This window comes from Pinus tabuliformis, chromosome 6 (genome assembly GCF_031772625.1).
Source record: "Pinus tabuliformis cultivar Carrire ecotype Pingquan chromosome 6, CPIR1, whole genome shotgun sequence".
NCBI lineage: Eukaryota > Viridiplantae > Streptophyta > Pinopsida > Pinales > Pinaceae > Pinus > Pinus tabuliformis.
This window is the reverse complement of record NC_142292.1, coordinates 139,645,410-139,658,208: the sequence shown is the minus strand read 5'-3', so window position 1 is coordinate 139,658,208 and position 12,799 is coordinate 139,645,410.

The window sequence follows — 12,799 nt, the reverse complement described above, 5'->3', positions numbered from 1 at the left end:
CGTGGTTAAGTTATGCAAGCAGGGGAAGCGATCGCCTTCCGATCACGACAGAGATGATCGGATGGCAAGAGGCAGGCAGGCAGGTTATTTGCGGCGGGGACTGTTGGATCAGAATGATCAACGGCTGCGACCAAAGGACGACGATGGGTTGCAGAAGCGCGGGGTCATGTGGAAGCGGTCTTATGGGGTTTAAAACTTAGCGCTTAGGCCTTTAGGAACAGGGATTTACGCCGGGTTTTGGGGGAAAGAAAGGAAGCAGTGGTTGAAAGGAAGGTGAGGATAACCAGTGTGGACCATTTCTGAGCAAGAAACCAAAGACCGAGCTTACTTCCACTCTTTGAAAATCAGCAACATGTAGCAGAGCTAACACTAAATCCTTTTGGGGATGAGATCCTCCCTGTGAGGTGTCAAGAACTACAGACCAATGCCTTTATACAAAACAAGCTTAAAAAAATTGCATAGTATTCCATTGGGCATGGAGTCTAATTAAGTCTACGCTAAAACTCGTAAAAGAACATGCTAACAATCATAAATCTTCAAAAACTGGCCATCTACTGGGCCATCAAAACTGTTTCTCCTCCTCTCGGCTAGCTTATGAGCCGGTTCATCAAAGATCTGCAAAATTGGATTTATTTGATCCTCTACCTCAAAACGTTTCGGGCATTTGACCTTATCAGGTAGAGATGGCTTATACTTCATCCCCTCTCTATATGCTCTCATCCTTGGATGTTCTTCATGGGAGCCTTTGTACACCTATTGAATAATAACGATTGGTGTGTACTTCTCTATGTCATTTGTGGCCTGCAAAATCAATATGAATGCCGAACCGCTATACTCTTGTGTGGGGGACACAAAGACTTCATCTGCTCCCACATCTTTCTTAGAATAGTCCACATCCAAGGAAGCGTCCCAAAACTATGCATCCTCTTCCTCTGTGATATGGCCCACTACCCTTTCAAGCTGTGTGGAGGCCAACTGGGCAGGCTTCGGAATATCGAGACTGAGATTATCCATATTAGCCTTGGGCATTAAATTCTGGCCTACCCCAGTGCCTAATGGGCAATCATGATGGCTTGTCTTTTGAATAGACGAAGAAGCATGAGATGATAGGGAACTAATTTCACCCTTTTTTATCACTGGACTGGGGATAATATCAGGTGGGTCGATTTGCAGATCTGCATAGTCATTAGAAGCTGGGCTGGCTTTAGGCTCAAGGTCTTCAAGGATGGTGGGACTTGCTGCTGATTGCTCCTGTTGATAAGCTTGCTGTTTTGTAGGTACAACAAAATCAAGAGTACTGCCTCTGGATAATGACTCTTCATAGGCAGATCTGGTTAAGAAAGGGGCACTACCCTTATCTTGCAAACCATGGACCTCCTCCTCTTCTTCAAACTTCTCTCCTTCCATGACTATATTCTAAAAAGGGTCTTCACCCTTTTGTCTTCGTTTGCATATTTATTTCTCTGCAAAATCTGCAGCTGCTCCTGTGTTCCTCTATGTAGATTTGGATTTGGAAGAGAGAAGGCTTTAGGAGCTCTTGCTTCCCCTGAATGCTACTCCACTCTTATCTAGAAACTCTAGAGGGTAATGACTCTATCTTCCTGGCTAATTTATCGATCTTAAGATCTGAGGATGATGAGAGCTCTCCTCCCTGTCTTCTCCTATCAGCATCACCTTTCAGCCTGTCTGCAGCGATGATATTTGATTCTACTTCAATGATTGCATCTTGCATATCATCCAAAGAAGCACATCTTCTTTCCCTTAATAGCAGGCAGAACTAAGAATCGAAGGCATTGGCATAAGTAAGCATAGCAGAAGTAGGGTTAGGTTTCACTTCAGCAGGTATTCTGCTGTACATAATGTTGAATCTGATGTTGAAATCAGACAACAGCTCACCATTCTCCCTCTGCAAGTTCCCAAATTTAGTATAATAATAGAGAAGATCTTTCTTATCCCCCTAGTGCTTTAGGAACACATCATCTAAGGCCTCAATGTCTTATATAGACCTAGGGGCTAATTCTCTGAACCATTTCCTAGCTTCCCCATCTAGGCTTTAGACAAAAACCCTCATCCACACATCATCTTCATTAATATCTAGATTATTAGCATAGTTATAAAAGGACTCTAGATGTTCTTCAGCTGATACTCCCTCTGCACCAGTAAACTTAGGCATATATTTCTGATAATCTCCTGCAGACATGGCATTTAAAGGAACAGGAAAGACTAAGGGTCCATACCTAGCAGCAACAATTCTTTCTATCTTTGTAGTTGCTTGCTGGCCTGCCATGACTAGGAAAGGTGGAAGGGTACAGGTCATTCGGATGATAGAAGGCCAAGAAACGAACAATAGATCAAGAGGGCACTGATGGACTATATGGGGGACTTATTGAACAAGGAGCTCTATGAATCTCTGAAGGTATTTCTTCACTAGCAGAGATACATGGGATTTCTTAGGCTTACCTGATCCTGATGCTCCTTTCTGTTAAGTTTTCTTCTGCTTAACGATCTTCTCAGGGTTAGGCACTAGTTCAGCTGGTGATGTCTGAGGATTTCTTCGAGCATGTCTCACAAACTGAGCCAGGCCTATGATGTGGAGTCACCAAAGGTTGGTCTTCCTCTAGTGGAGTCACCAGATAGATGATTACAACCAGAAATGTGCCCAAACTTTATCTATCATCAAAATCTGGAACTGTGTAATCCCCCAGGGAAGCTGAGCTTCAATCTCCTCTCCCTAGCAATGACGCCAATTAATGATGTCACCCCAAGAAACTCTCCTAGGTTGTATCTCGGAGATGCTCGGGAACATTACAAACTCAACAAAATGTTAGAAATGGATGAATGGAAGGAATGATGTTTGTCTAAGACAGATAACCACTTCTACTATGCTTAACTGTAGACATGGGTGAACACCCCCAGACTACAAGGCTTTAGACCACCAATTACTCACAGTTTGAGGATTAGGTGAACATGGAGAATACTGACCACACCAACATATGCACAAGACCATGTGATGGCTGGCTGCAACTAGTAAAGAGGTTTTCAAATCTATTTCCTAATGCATAGATAGGATGACAGCTCTCTGGCACTAAGTAAACAGAAACCTGCATAACACATTCAATGATACATACTAGACTTCAAAAAAGAGGTGGGATGACAACCCCTCTAATGCTAAATATCAAGAGCACATGAAAAAATGCATAATAGGCACAACCTAGAACAGAGTAGAAATGAAAAGTGAGAAATTAATAGCAAAAGAAGCTTGTATTACTTGAAAATGAAGACTAGATGCTACAAATATCAAAGTAGTTATAGTCTCCAGAAGTTGAACCTTACATCAAAAAAACAACCATCAACCCTGATTACATCTGTGTTCTGGATATATATAGAGGTTGATTACAAAAATGCTCTGTTATTCTTATGCGTGGAGGGGTCATAATGGACCACCAACGACTTTAACTATCTAATATGGGTCTCTACTACGATCTGCTTACTTTAATGAACAAATTCGATCTTTTCTGTTGTTCGGAAGTCCTTCTCTGAGCAGGTGGCATGTAATATGAATGAAACTCCATATCTGATAAATGCGTTTATCTGCTCGAGGTTGTCCTTTTCGTTTTCGGTCATACTGCTCTTGAATGCAGTGGTTGAGGAGTTACTGCGCCGAGTACATGAATGCAGGCCACCTTTGTCCTTTGGGAGTATGGAATGGATATGGACGAGGACAGTGTGGACGAACTGAGGGGGAAGATCGACCGTTGGATCATGCAAATCAACGGCAGGAATTAGTCGACGGAGGATATCGCGCGGAAGCGGGAGCGGGTGGTCATGAGCTGTTGGATCTGGACACGGTGGATCCGACAGTCATCGGGTGGGAAAGATGCATGGGGGATTAATGCGTGGGGAAGGCGGTTTCGGTGGTGGGCGATATTCCCTCGCATCTCTTTCGGAGGATGGCGGTAATCGTACGCGGGCACGTGATACCATTCAATGCAAAGCACGTGGCGGATGGGACGTGGCGAAAACCGTGTTGATTGCGAGTTAACATGTGGTTAAGTTATGGCAGCAGGGGAACCAATCGTCATCCGATCACGACAGAGATGATCAAATGGCAGGAGGTAGGCGGGCAGGTTATTTGCGGCAGGGACCGTTGGATTGGAACGATCAACAGCTGCGACCAAAGGACGATAATGGGTTGCGGAAGCATGGGGTCGTGTGGAAGTGGTCTTATGGGGTTTAAAACTTAGCGCTTAGGCCTTTAGGAACAGGGATTTATGTCGGGTTTTGGGGGAAAGAAAGGAGGCAGCAGGTTGAAAGGAAGGCGAGGATAACAAGTGTGAACCATTTCTGAGCAAGAAACCAAAGACCGAGTTTACTTCCACTCTTTGAAAATCAGCGACATGTAGCAGAGCTAACAAGTATTCCTACGGCTACAACCATATAAACAAATGTCCCTCAAGCAAGCTAAGAAGGATAATAAATTGTCAGCAAAGTATTATGGTCTATACAAGGTGTTGCAAAAGATTGGTACTATGGCATACAAATTGGAGCTTCCTGCAGTTTCTCGAGTGCACCCAGTTTTCCATGTTTCATGTTTAAAGAAGGTTATAGGCGACAAGCTCCCAGTTCAAACAATATTGCCAGAACTTGAAGAGGAAGTAAAAATTATATTGAAACTGGAAGTAGTCATAGAAACAAGAACTCGATAGCTACGAAATCAATCCATTTCAGAGTATCTCATCAAGTGGAAGAACTTATCCACTGAAGATTCCACATGGGAGGATGAGAATTTTATATAGAAACTTCCAGAGCTACTCAAGCGTTGAGGACAACACTTTTTTGAAGGAGAGGGGCATGTTAGGTCCATATAATACTAGCGATGCCTCCATTAATATTGTAGTTGTATCCCTTATCAATATTGTTGTGCCCCTATTGTCCCCATATTGTTATTACTGTACCCCATAGAATCCCTCTATTGTTATTTTTGTGCCTTTATATTATTTTTGTTAGGTCATCTTGGTTATATTGTCATCCCTTAGGCTCCTATATATAAAAAGGAGGTTTTGTCATTTGTATCATCGAATAATTGTTCATTTGTGTAATGTAAAGGAGGTTGCTCCCTCGAAGAGGCTGAATTCTAAGGCATTCAACTATCTTTTCTATATTTTTGTGAGCTGGTTTCATAACATAAGTCATCATATTCTAGACCCAACGTAAGTATAACAAATCTAGACTTTTCCATGCATTCTAAAATTTTGCACCTCTAAGAGAAAGTAAGAAGGTTGATACTGTCCAATCCTTGGAGGGATCCTACAATTACTCAAAAAATCTTCCTCATGATGTCATCATTGTAGGGTGGTAGCAGCACTGATAAGGCTAACATTTTACTGAGACAAGCGACGACTATGAGTTTAAACTTTTCACAAGAATGCTCCAAGAAGCTAGGTTGTATCAAAGTAAGCATGGATGGCTTCAAGGTCGAACTTGACCATTTCCAATATGATTTCTCTATGAGACGGAGAACTATGTATAATGTGTTTAACAATAGGAGAACATATTTTGTTTTTGTTCTCTACATTTTGGATCCAATTTCAAAGAGATGCTTCTTAAATCTTACTTCTAGATATCCTTTCACTGTTTAAGGATAACATGGATCTTCCAAGAGAAAGGCCTATTTTTTTACTCTTCTTCTAATCTCAAAGTTGTTGCCATTTTTTATCCACTGAAGTATTGTAGCCCAGAGAATGAGAAATTGTACCATTATGTTGATTCCTGAGGCATTTCAAAAACTAAAGTGATGACATTATGGCTTGGCATAAATATATTTTGACACTCGATCTTCCTTCTCTCTCCTTGCCTTTATTCAATAAAATTGATTTACCTCCTTTGAGCAAATTGTTCTACTGCAATAATAATCTTGATCTCAATCTTCTATGGGGTGATAACACTGAAATATAATAGGAGTAGATCAATTGGAAGCCAGGGTCAAGCTAGCTCAAGCTACAAGAGACAACATCCTTCAAGAAATTCAATCTCTGCTACAAGTGTGATCAACTACAAGAAGTGGATAGCTACGCATGGACGCGTTTGTCCTTACAATTATGAGATAATCCCCAAATAAGTTACATTGGTGCAAGCATCCACAATGTAGTCCCTTGAATATGAGTGTTTCCTCATAGATATGAAAAATATATCTAAGAATCAATAAATTCGATGGAAGTCCTGCCTTGAACAACTAAAATTCGATGGAAATATTACCCTCTTGAATCTTCATATCTCCACAGATTCTTTCCTCTTGCGCAAATGGTTACTCCAATAGAATAAAGAAGAAAGAAATAAATTATTTTAACGTCCACTGTGAATTGAATCTATGGCCCAAAGCCAATGTACACTTCATCGTTCAATTTTTCCACCTGAAATGTTGATTCTATGGCTCGCTTGCACCTATGAGCCAGTGGATCGACCCAATATATGATCAAAAGTTGTTGAATGTGGCCTCACAACCTTGCCATGATAGGCAAGATTATGGCCCTTCACAATCTTGGTGTCTCACATCTCTGTGCATCCCTCCATGACTGCAATGGAGCTTGTTCGACCCCTTGATCACCAAAACATCAATTTCACTTTGATTAATGAGTGCATAAGGAAAATCTCACAATGCATGACAGCGCTCGACTCATGAATAGAGTTAAGTGGGCAACTTGAGCATCACACAATATGTTAGGTAAACTTAACTCATGATAGAGTCAAAGTTGACCAGGTTAAACAGTGATGGTTTTGGGGCACATGGTATTGTGCACCCATAGTATTCCGCCCTTGGTATTATATGTAATGGAGCTTATAAAAGGCTGGAAGGACTTCATTGTAATGCAAGACCTAGAGGTGAGCAGTGAAGGCTCACTTGGTCGGATTGGCCAGGGTTTTGGCCAATACTAATGAGATCTTATTAGGTTGGGTTTTTCCCCAAATTTTGTGTTTTCCTGGATAAACATTTGTGTTTATGTGTTTATGGTTGTTGCTGGTTATTTTTATATTTATTCCTCTCAGTAATTATTTATGTTATGCAGTAAATTTCTTAACAACTGGTATCAGAGCTAGGTTCGAATATCCACCATGCAAGCCGCTTAGTGCCATCGCCTTGCTCTGGCAGCATTCGTTAAAACGTTGGTTGTTACCCCTAGAGCTGTTGAAGGATCTGTCCAGGAAATAGCTGAGGAACGCTGGAACTAAAAGGCAGTTGTTGCAAGAAAAACAAGGTCGTGGACCTATGTTGAAACATGTTGCTGGAGTTTGAAAAGTGGAGATCCGTGGAGATTGGAGTTGAAACGTGGTGTTCGTAAGTTTTTTTTTACATCAAGCTTGCACGTATACGTCAAGTTTTTTTTTTTAAACCAACATATGTATGTGTGAAATGTGAAAAGATTAAAACATTATATATGTTTATTATGAAACATATATAATTATATGTTGGAATTTTGAAAAGTATATTTTAAAAAGGAATAGGATTTTTGAAAAGGGTATTTTAAAAGGAGGAAGGTCATTATTACTAAATTTTAAAGAGTAATAATTAAAGTTTTATTTTAAAGTGGAGTTTCTGTGTTTTGGGGAGTGAATTTGATTGAAAATGGAGACAACACTTACAGATATGGAGAAGTTGAGCGGGGCTAATTTTGCCTTATGGAAATCACAGATGGAGGATATACTGATTTTAAAGGATCAGTATTTGCCAATTGAGGGCACAACAAAGAAACCCTCATCAATGACAAATGAAGAGTGAAATAAGCTAGATAGAAAGGCGATTGCAACAATCCACCAATATTTAGCAAAGAATGTTTATTTCAATGTGTCTGGAGAAAAGACGGCTAAAGGATTATGGAAGAAGCTCCATGATCTATATGAGAAGAACACAACATCAAACAAATTGTTCTTGATGAAGAAGCTTTATAATCTCAAAATGAAGGAGGGTGCTTCAGTTGCTAAGCACTTGAATGCATTTAATATTATTACTAATCAACTTGCCTCTGTTAAAATCATTTTAGATGATGAAATTAGAGCTATTTTGCTAATGTGTTCTATGCCAGACAGCTGGGAAAATTTAATTGTAACTATGAGCACTTCAACAACTACAGGGAACCTGAAGTTTGATGATGTCAGCAGCAGTTTAATGAATGAAGAGCCACGACGCAAGTCAATTGCGGAAAACCAGTGAGGAGAGGCTCTAGCTCTAGCTGATCATGGTAGGAGAATGGATCGAGGCCGGCAAGGGAAATCAAGATCGAGAGGCCGATCAAAATCAAGGAGAGGAAGGATCATTTACTTTCATTGTGGCAAACCCGGGCACATGAAGAAAGAATGTCGATTCTGGAAGAAAGGACAAAATGATCAGAGACCGTCTAGTACAAATCACAAGTCATCCAGCCCAAATGAAGGTGATACTACTGCTGTAGACATAGATGGTGATGTGTTGTTTATTGTTTTAGTAGAGGATGCATGCGTATATACATCTAGCAGTAGCTTTGATTGGATCCTTGACTCTGGGGCATCTCACCATGTAACCCCATGCAAACGTAGTTTTGTTTCATATAATCCCAATGATTATGGTAGAGTTCATTTTGGGAATAATCATTTTTGCAGTATTGTTGGAGTGGGAGATGTCTAGATCAAGATGAAATATGGACAAGATATATTGTTGAAACAGGTCAGGCATGTACCAAAAATGCGCATGCGTTTAATCTCTACGGGACGACTGGATGATGAAGGCTATTTGACAAGCTTTGGAAAAGGAGGCTAGAAAATTAGCAAAGGTGCATTGGTCATGGCCAAAGGACCCAAGACAAGAACATTATACACATTGAAGACACTGATAGGAAAATCAGATTTGGCTACTGTCACAAAAGAAGGAAATTCAGCAGATCTGTGGCATAAGCGTTTGGGTCACATGAGCGAGAAGGGCTTAAAAATCCTTGTTGGTAAAAATTTATTGCTAGTTTTGAAATCCTACAATCTTGATCTTTGTGAGCATTGTATATATGGTAGAAAAAGAAGGGCTTCATTCCTTAGAGGTGGCCATGAGAGAAAGAAAAATGTGTTAGAATTGGTACACTCGAATATGTTTGGGCCTATTAACATCAAATCATTAGGAGGAGCATCATATTTTTTAACATTTATAGATGATGCATCCAAGAAAGTTTGGGCATATCCTATGAAAAATAAAACTGAAGTGTTTGGAATATTTCAAAAATTCCATGTTGCTGTTGAAAGAGAGACTAACAAATTGTTGAAGCGTTTAAGAACAGATAAAGGTGGAGAATATTGCTGTTAGGCCCCTATACTACTAGTGTAACCCCTTATTGTTATTAGTATAACCCACTTATTATATTGATGTACCCATGTAGTGCCCATATTGTTACTATTATGCCACATAGAAGCCCACCATTGTTACTGTTGTGCCCTACAATATTATTGTTATGTAGGCTTTGATTGTATTGGGACCACTTAGACTCCTATATATAGAAAGGAGGTATTTTCATTTGTATCATCCAAGAATTGTTCATTTATGTAATGTAAAGGAGGTTGCCCCCTCGAAGAGGCTGAATTCTAAGGCGTGGATCTCTCTTTTCTATCTTTTTTGTGAGCTGGTTTCATAACATTTGGTATCAGAGCTTTGGATTCTAGGGTTTCGCTGCTCCAAACAGATCATCGTGGAATTTTCGCTATAACTTTTTTTCTGTGACGTTTCAGAAGTCGCACAAAAAACCCATTTGAGAAGCATTGGCGCTGAACCTTGGGTCCGAATTTCAGAGCTTGTTGCGCGATATTTTCGGAGATATGATCTGCGGAAGTTGGTCTTTTTGCAGACTCCTGAATTACACTCAAAATAGGCGACCTAGGGAAAATCGTCATAACTTTCTTTCTGAGCATTGAATTGAAATTTCGTAAGAAGGTACAGAAATAGGACGGACTGTAGTTTCTGTTTATATATGTTTTAGAGTCAAAGGTTGAAACAGTGACATGTGGAACTTCATACAAGTTCGCTCTACTGAACTAGTCTATAATCAGGTCACTGCGGGAGATTGTGCATAACTTTTTCTTGGAGAATCCAATTTGGATCAGACTTGTGGCATTGGAAAGAGGACACAGAGGGCTACTACCGGTCACAAGTTTAGAACTCAAATATCCGAAAGTACGGAGTTGCAGTCGTTTCAAGGTAGAGATCCTAAAATCAAGAAAAAGCAAGATGAGGAAGTTTGATGGCAAGGATCCGGTAAATTGGATACTTCAGATGGAGCAATATTTTGATATACATGGTGTACAACTGTTACAAAAGGTATGTATTGCATCTTCATATTTAGAACCAGATCAATTTTTATGGTACAAAGGGCTTTGTTCTGGTAAAAAACTTGTTACATGGTCAATTTTCACGGAGGAAATGATAGCACATTATGAGGATATAAAGAGCAACACCTTCTTTAGAGCAACACCACAACAATTGGAAAGATTAAAAGGGCTTTATGACATAATGGAAAGCAAAATCATGGAAACCAGGAAGCATACCACTCACAACTATAAAGATGGAAGTGTTGTTTCTCCCAGCCTTCCACAACCTACAAGGGTTACACCACAACAATTGGAAGAAAAAAGAGAAAAAGGGCTTTGTTACAATTGTGATAGCAAATGCACTAAAGGTCATAGGTGTGCTGAGAAGAAATTATTTTACATAGAATATGAAGAGGAGGAAGAAAAGGATCAAGAAACATCAAAAGAAGAGGATATACGTCAGGACACCACCCCAGAGAAAGAAGAAATGAATCAGACCATATCTTGTAAAGCATTGGCAAGAATTACCACTCCTCAAACTCTCAAGATAGAAGGACATATCAAGAAGAAAAAGGTGCAAGAAGTGAAAGATCACATCGAGAAAGAAGAAATGAATCCAACCATATCTTGTAATTCAATGGATGAAATTACCACTCCTCAAACTATCAAGATAGAAGGACACATCAAGAAGAAAAATGTTCAAGAAGTGAAAGATCACATCAAGCATCAAGAAATGAATCCGACCATATCTTGTAAAGGACTGGAAGAAATTACCACTCCTCAAAAGATAGAAGGACATATCAAGAAGAAAAAGGTTCAAGTAGAGAAAGATCATATCGAGCATCAACAGCAAGTTCTCCAACTTTTAAAGGATAACGCCACTTCGGTGCAAAATCAAATGAAACAACAGGTAGATCAACATCATAGTGAAAAATGTTTTGATGTGAGTGATTGGGTATTTTTACTGCTACATCTCAAGCAAGCTATTTATGAGAAGGAAATGTTGGCAATACTACATGCACTTAAAAAATGGCGACCTTACCGAATGGGAAGACGCTTCAAGGATGAGGATGTGGAAGCATTGTTTTGTGCTATTTATATTATCCAACCAAATTGGATAAACGAAGCAACAGATGAATGGAAGAAGAACGAAGAAGTATGGCCACTTATCCAGAAGTTGCAAAAGATCCCAATTCAAGCAATATTTCCAGAAATTGAAGAGGAAGGAAAAATCATATTGGAACCTGGAGCAGTCACAGAAACAAGAACCCGACAGCTACGAAATCGATCAATTTCAGAGTATCTCATCAAGTGGAAGAACTTACCCGCTGAATATTCCACATGGGAGGACAAGAATTTTATATAGAAGCATCAAGAACTACTCAAGCGTTAAGGACAATGCTTTTTGAAGGAGAGGGGCATGTTAGGCCCCTATACTACTAGTGTAACCCCTTATTGTTATTAGTATAACCCACTTATTATATTGATGTACCCATGTAGTGCCCATATTGTTACTATTATGCCACATAGAAGCCCACCATTGTTACTGTTGTGCCCTACAATATTATTGTTATGTAGGCTTTGATTGTATTGGGACCACTTAGACTCTTATATATAGAAAGGAGGTATTTTCATTTGTATCATCCAAGAATTGTTCATTTATGTAATGTAAAGGAGGTTGCCCCCTCGAAGAGGCTGAATTCTAAGGCGTGGATCTCTCTTTTCTATCTTTTTTGTGAGCTGGTTTCATAACAATTGCTCAAAAGAATTTAAGGAATATTGTAATAGGTTTGGCATAAAGCATGAGAAGACTGTGCCTGGTACTCCTCAAAAAAATGGTGTCACAGAAAGGACGAATTGCACCATTATGGAGAAGGTGTGAAGTATGTTGTCCAATTCCGGTTTGGAGAAGAATTTTTGGGCTGAAGTAGTTAGGACCACTTGCTACCTCATAAATAGATCTCCAACTATAGCCTTGGATGGCGGTATCCCTGAAGAAGTTTGGACTGGTAAGAATTTGAATTATTCTCACTTGAAAATCTTTGGATGTGAAGCATTCGTGCATATTCCCACAGAAAATAGAACTAAGCTAGATGATAAATCTATGAAATGCATTCTTTTGGGATATGCGGATGAAGATCTTGGTTATCTTCTATGGGATCTAGTCAAACATAAAATTATTAGAAGAAGGGATGTTATATTTAATGAGTCAAAAATTTTCAAGAGGACTATAGGTGAGTTGGAGGTCAAAAAGGTTATTGACAGGTTTAAAGAGCAGGAGGAAAACATACCACCAATACAAGAAAATGAACAACAAATTCAGCAGCGCTGAGATTCGAACTTCTGTGAATTAAATGGCTTCGGAGATCGAAGTTGTGACGGACGTGGATGTTCAGGAGCACCAAAATTCCTCCTCATCCTTTGCAATAAACGGGACAACGAACCGAATTTGATAGTTTGAGGAGAGCATGGGCATGAAGAGGTC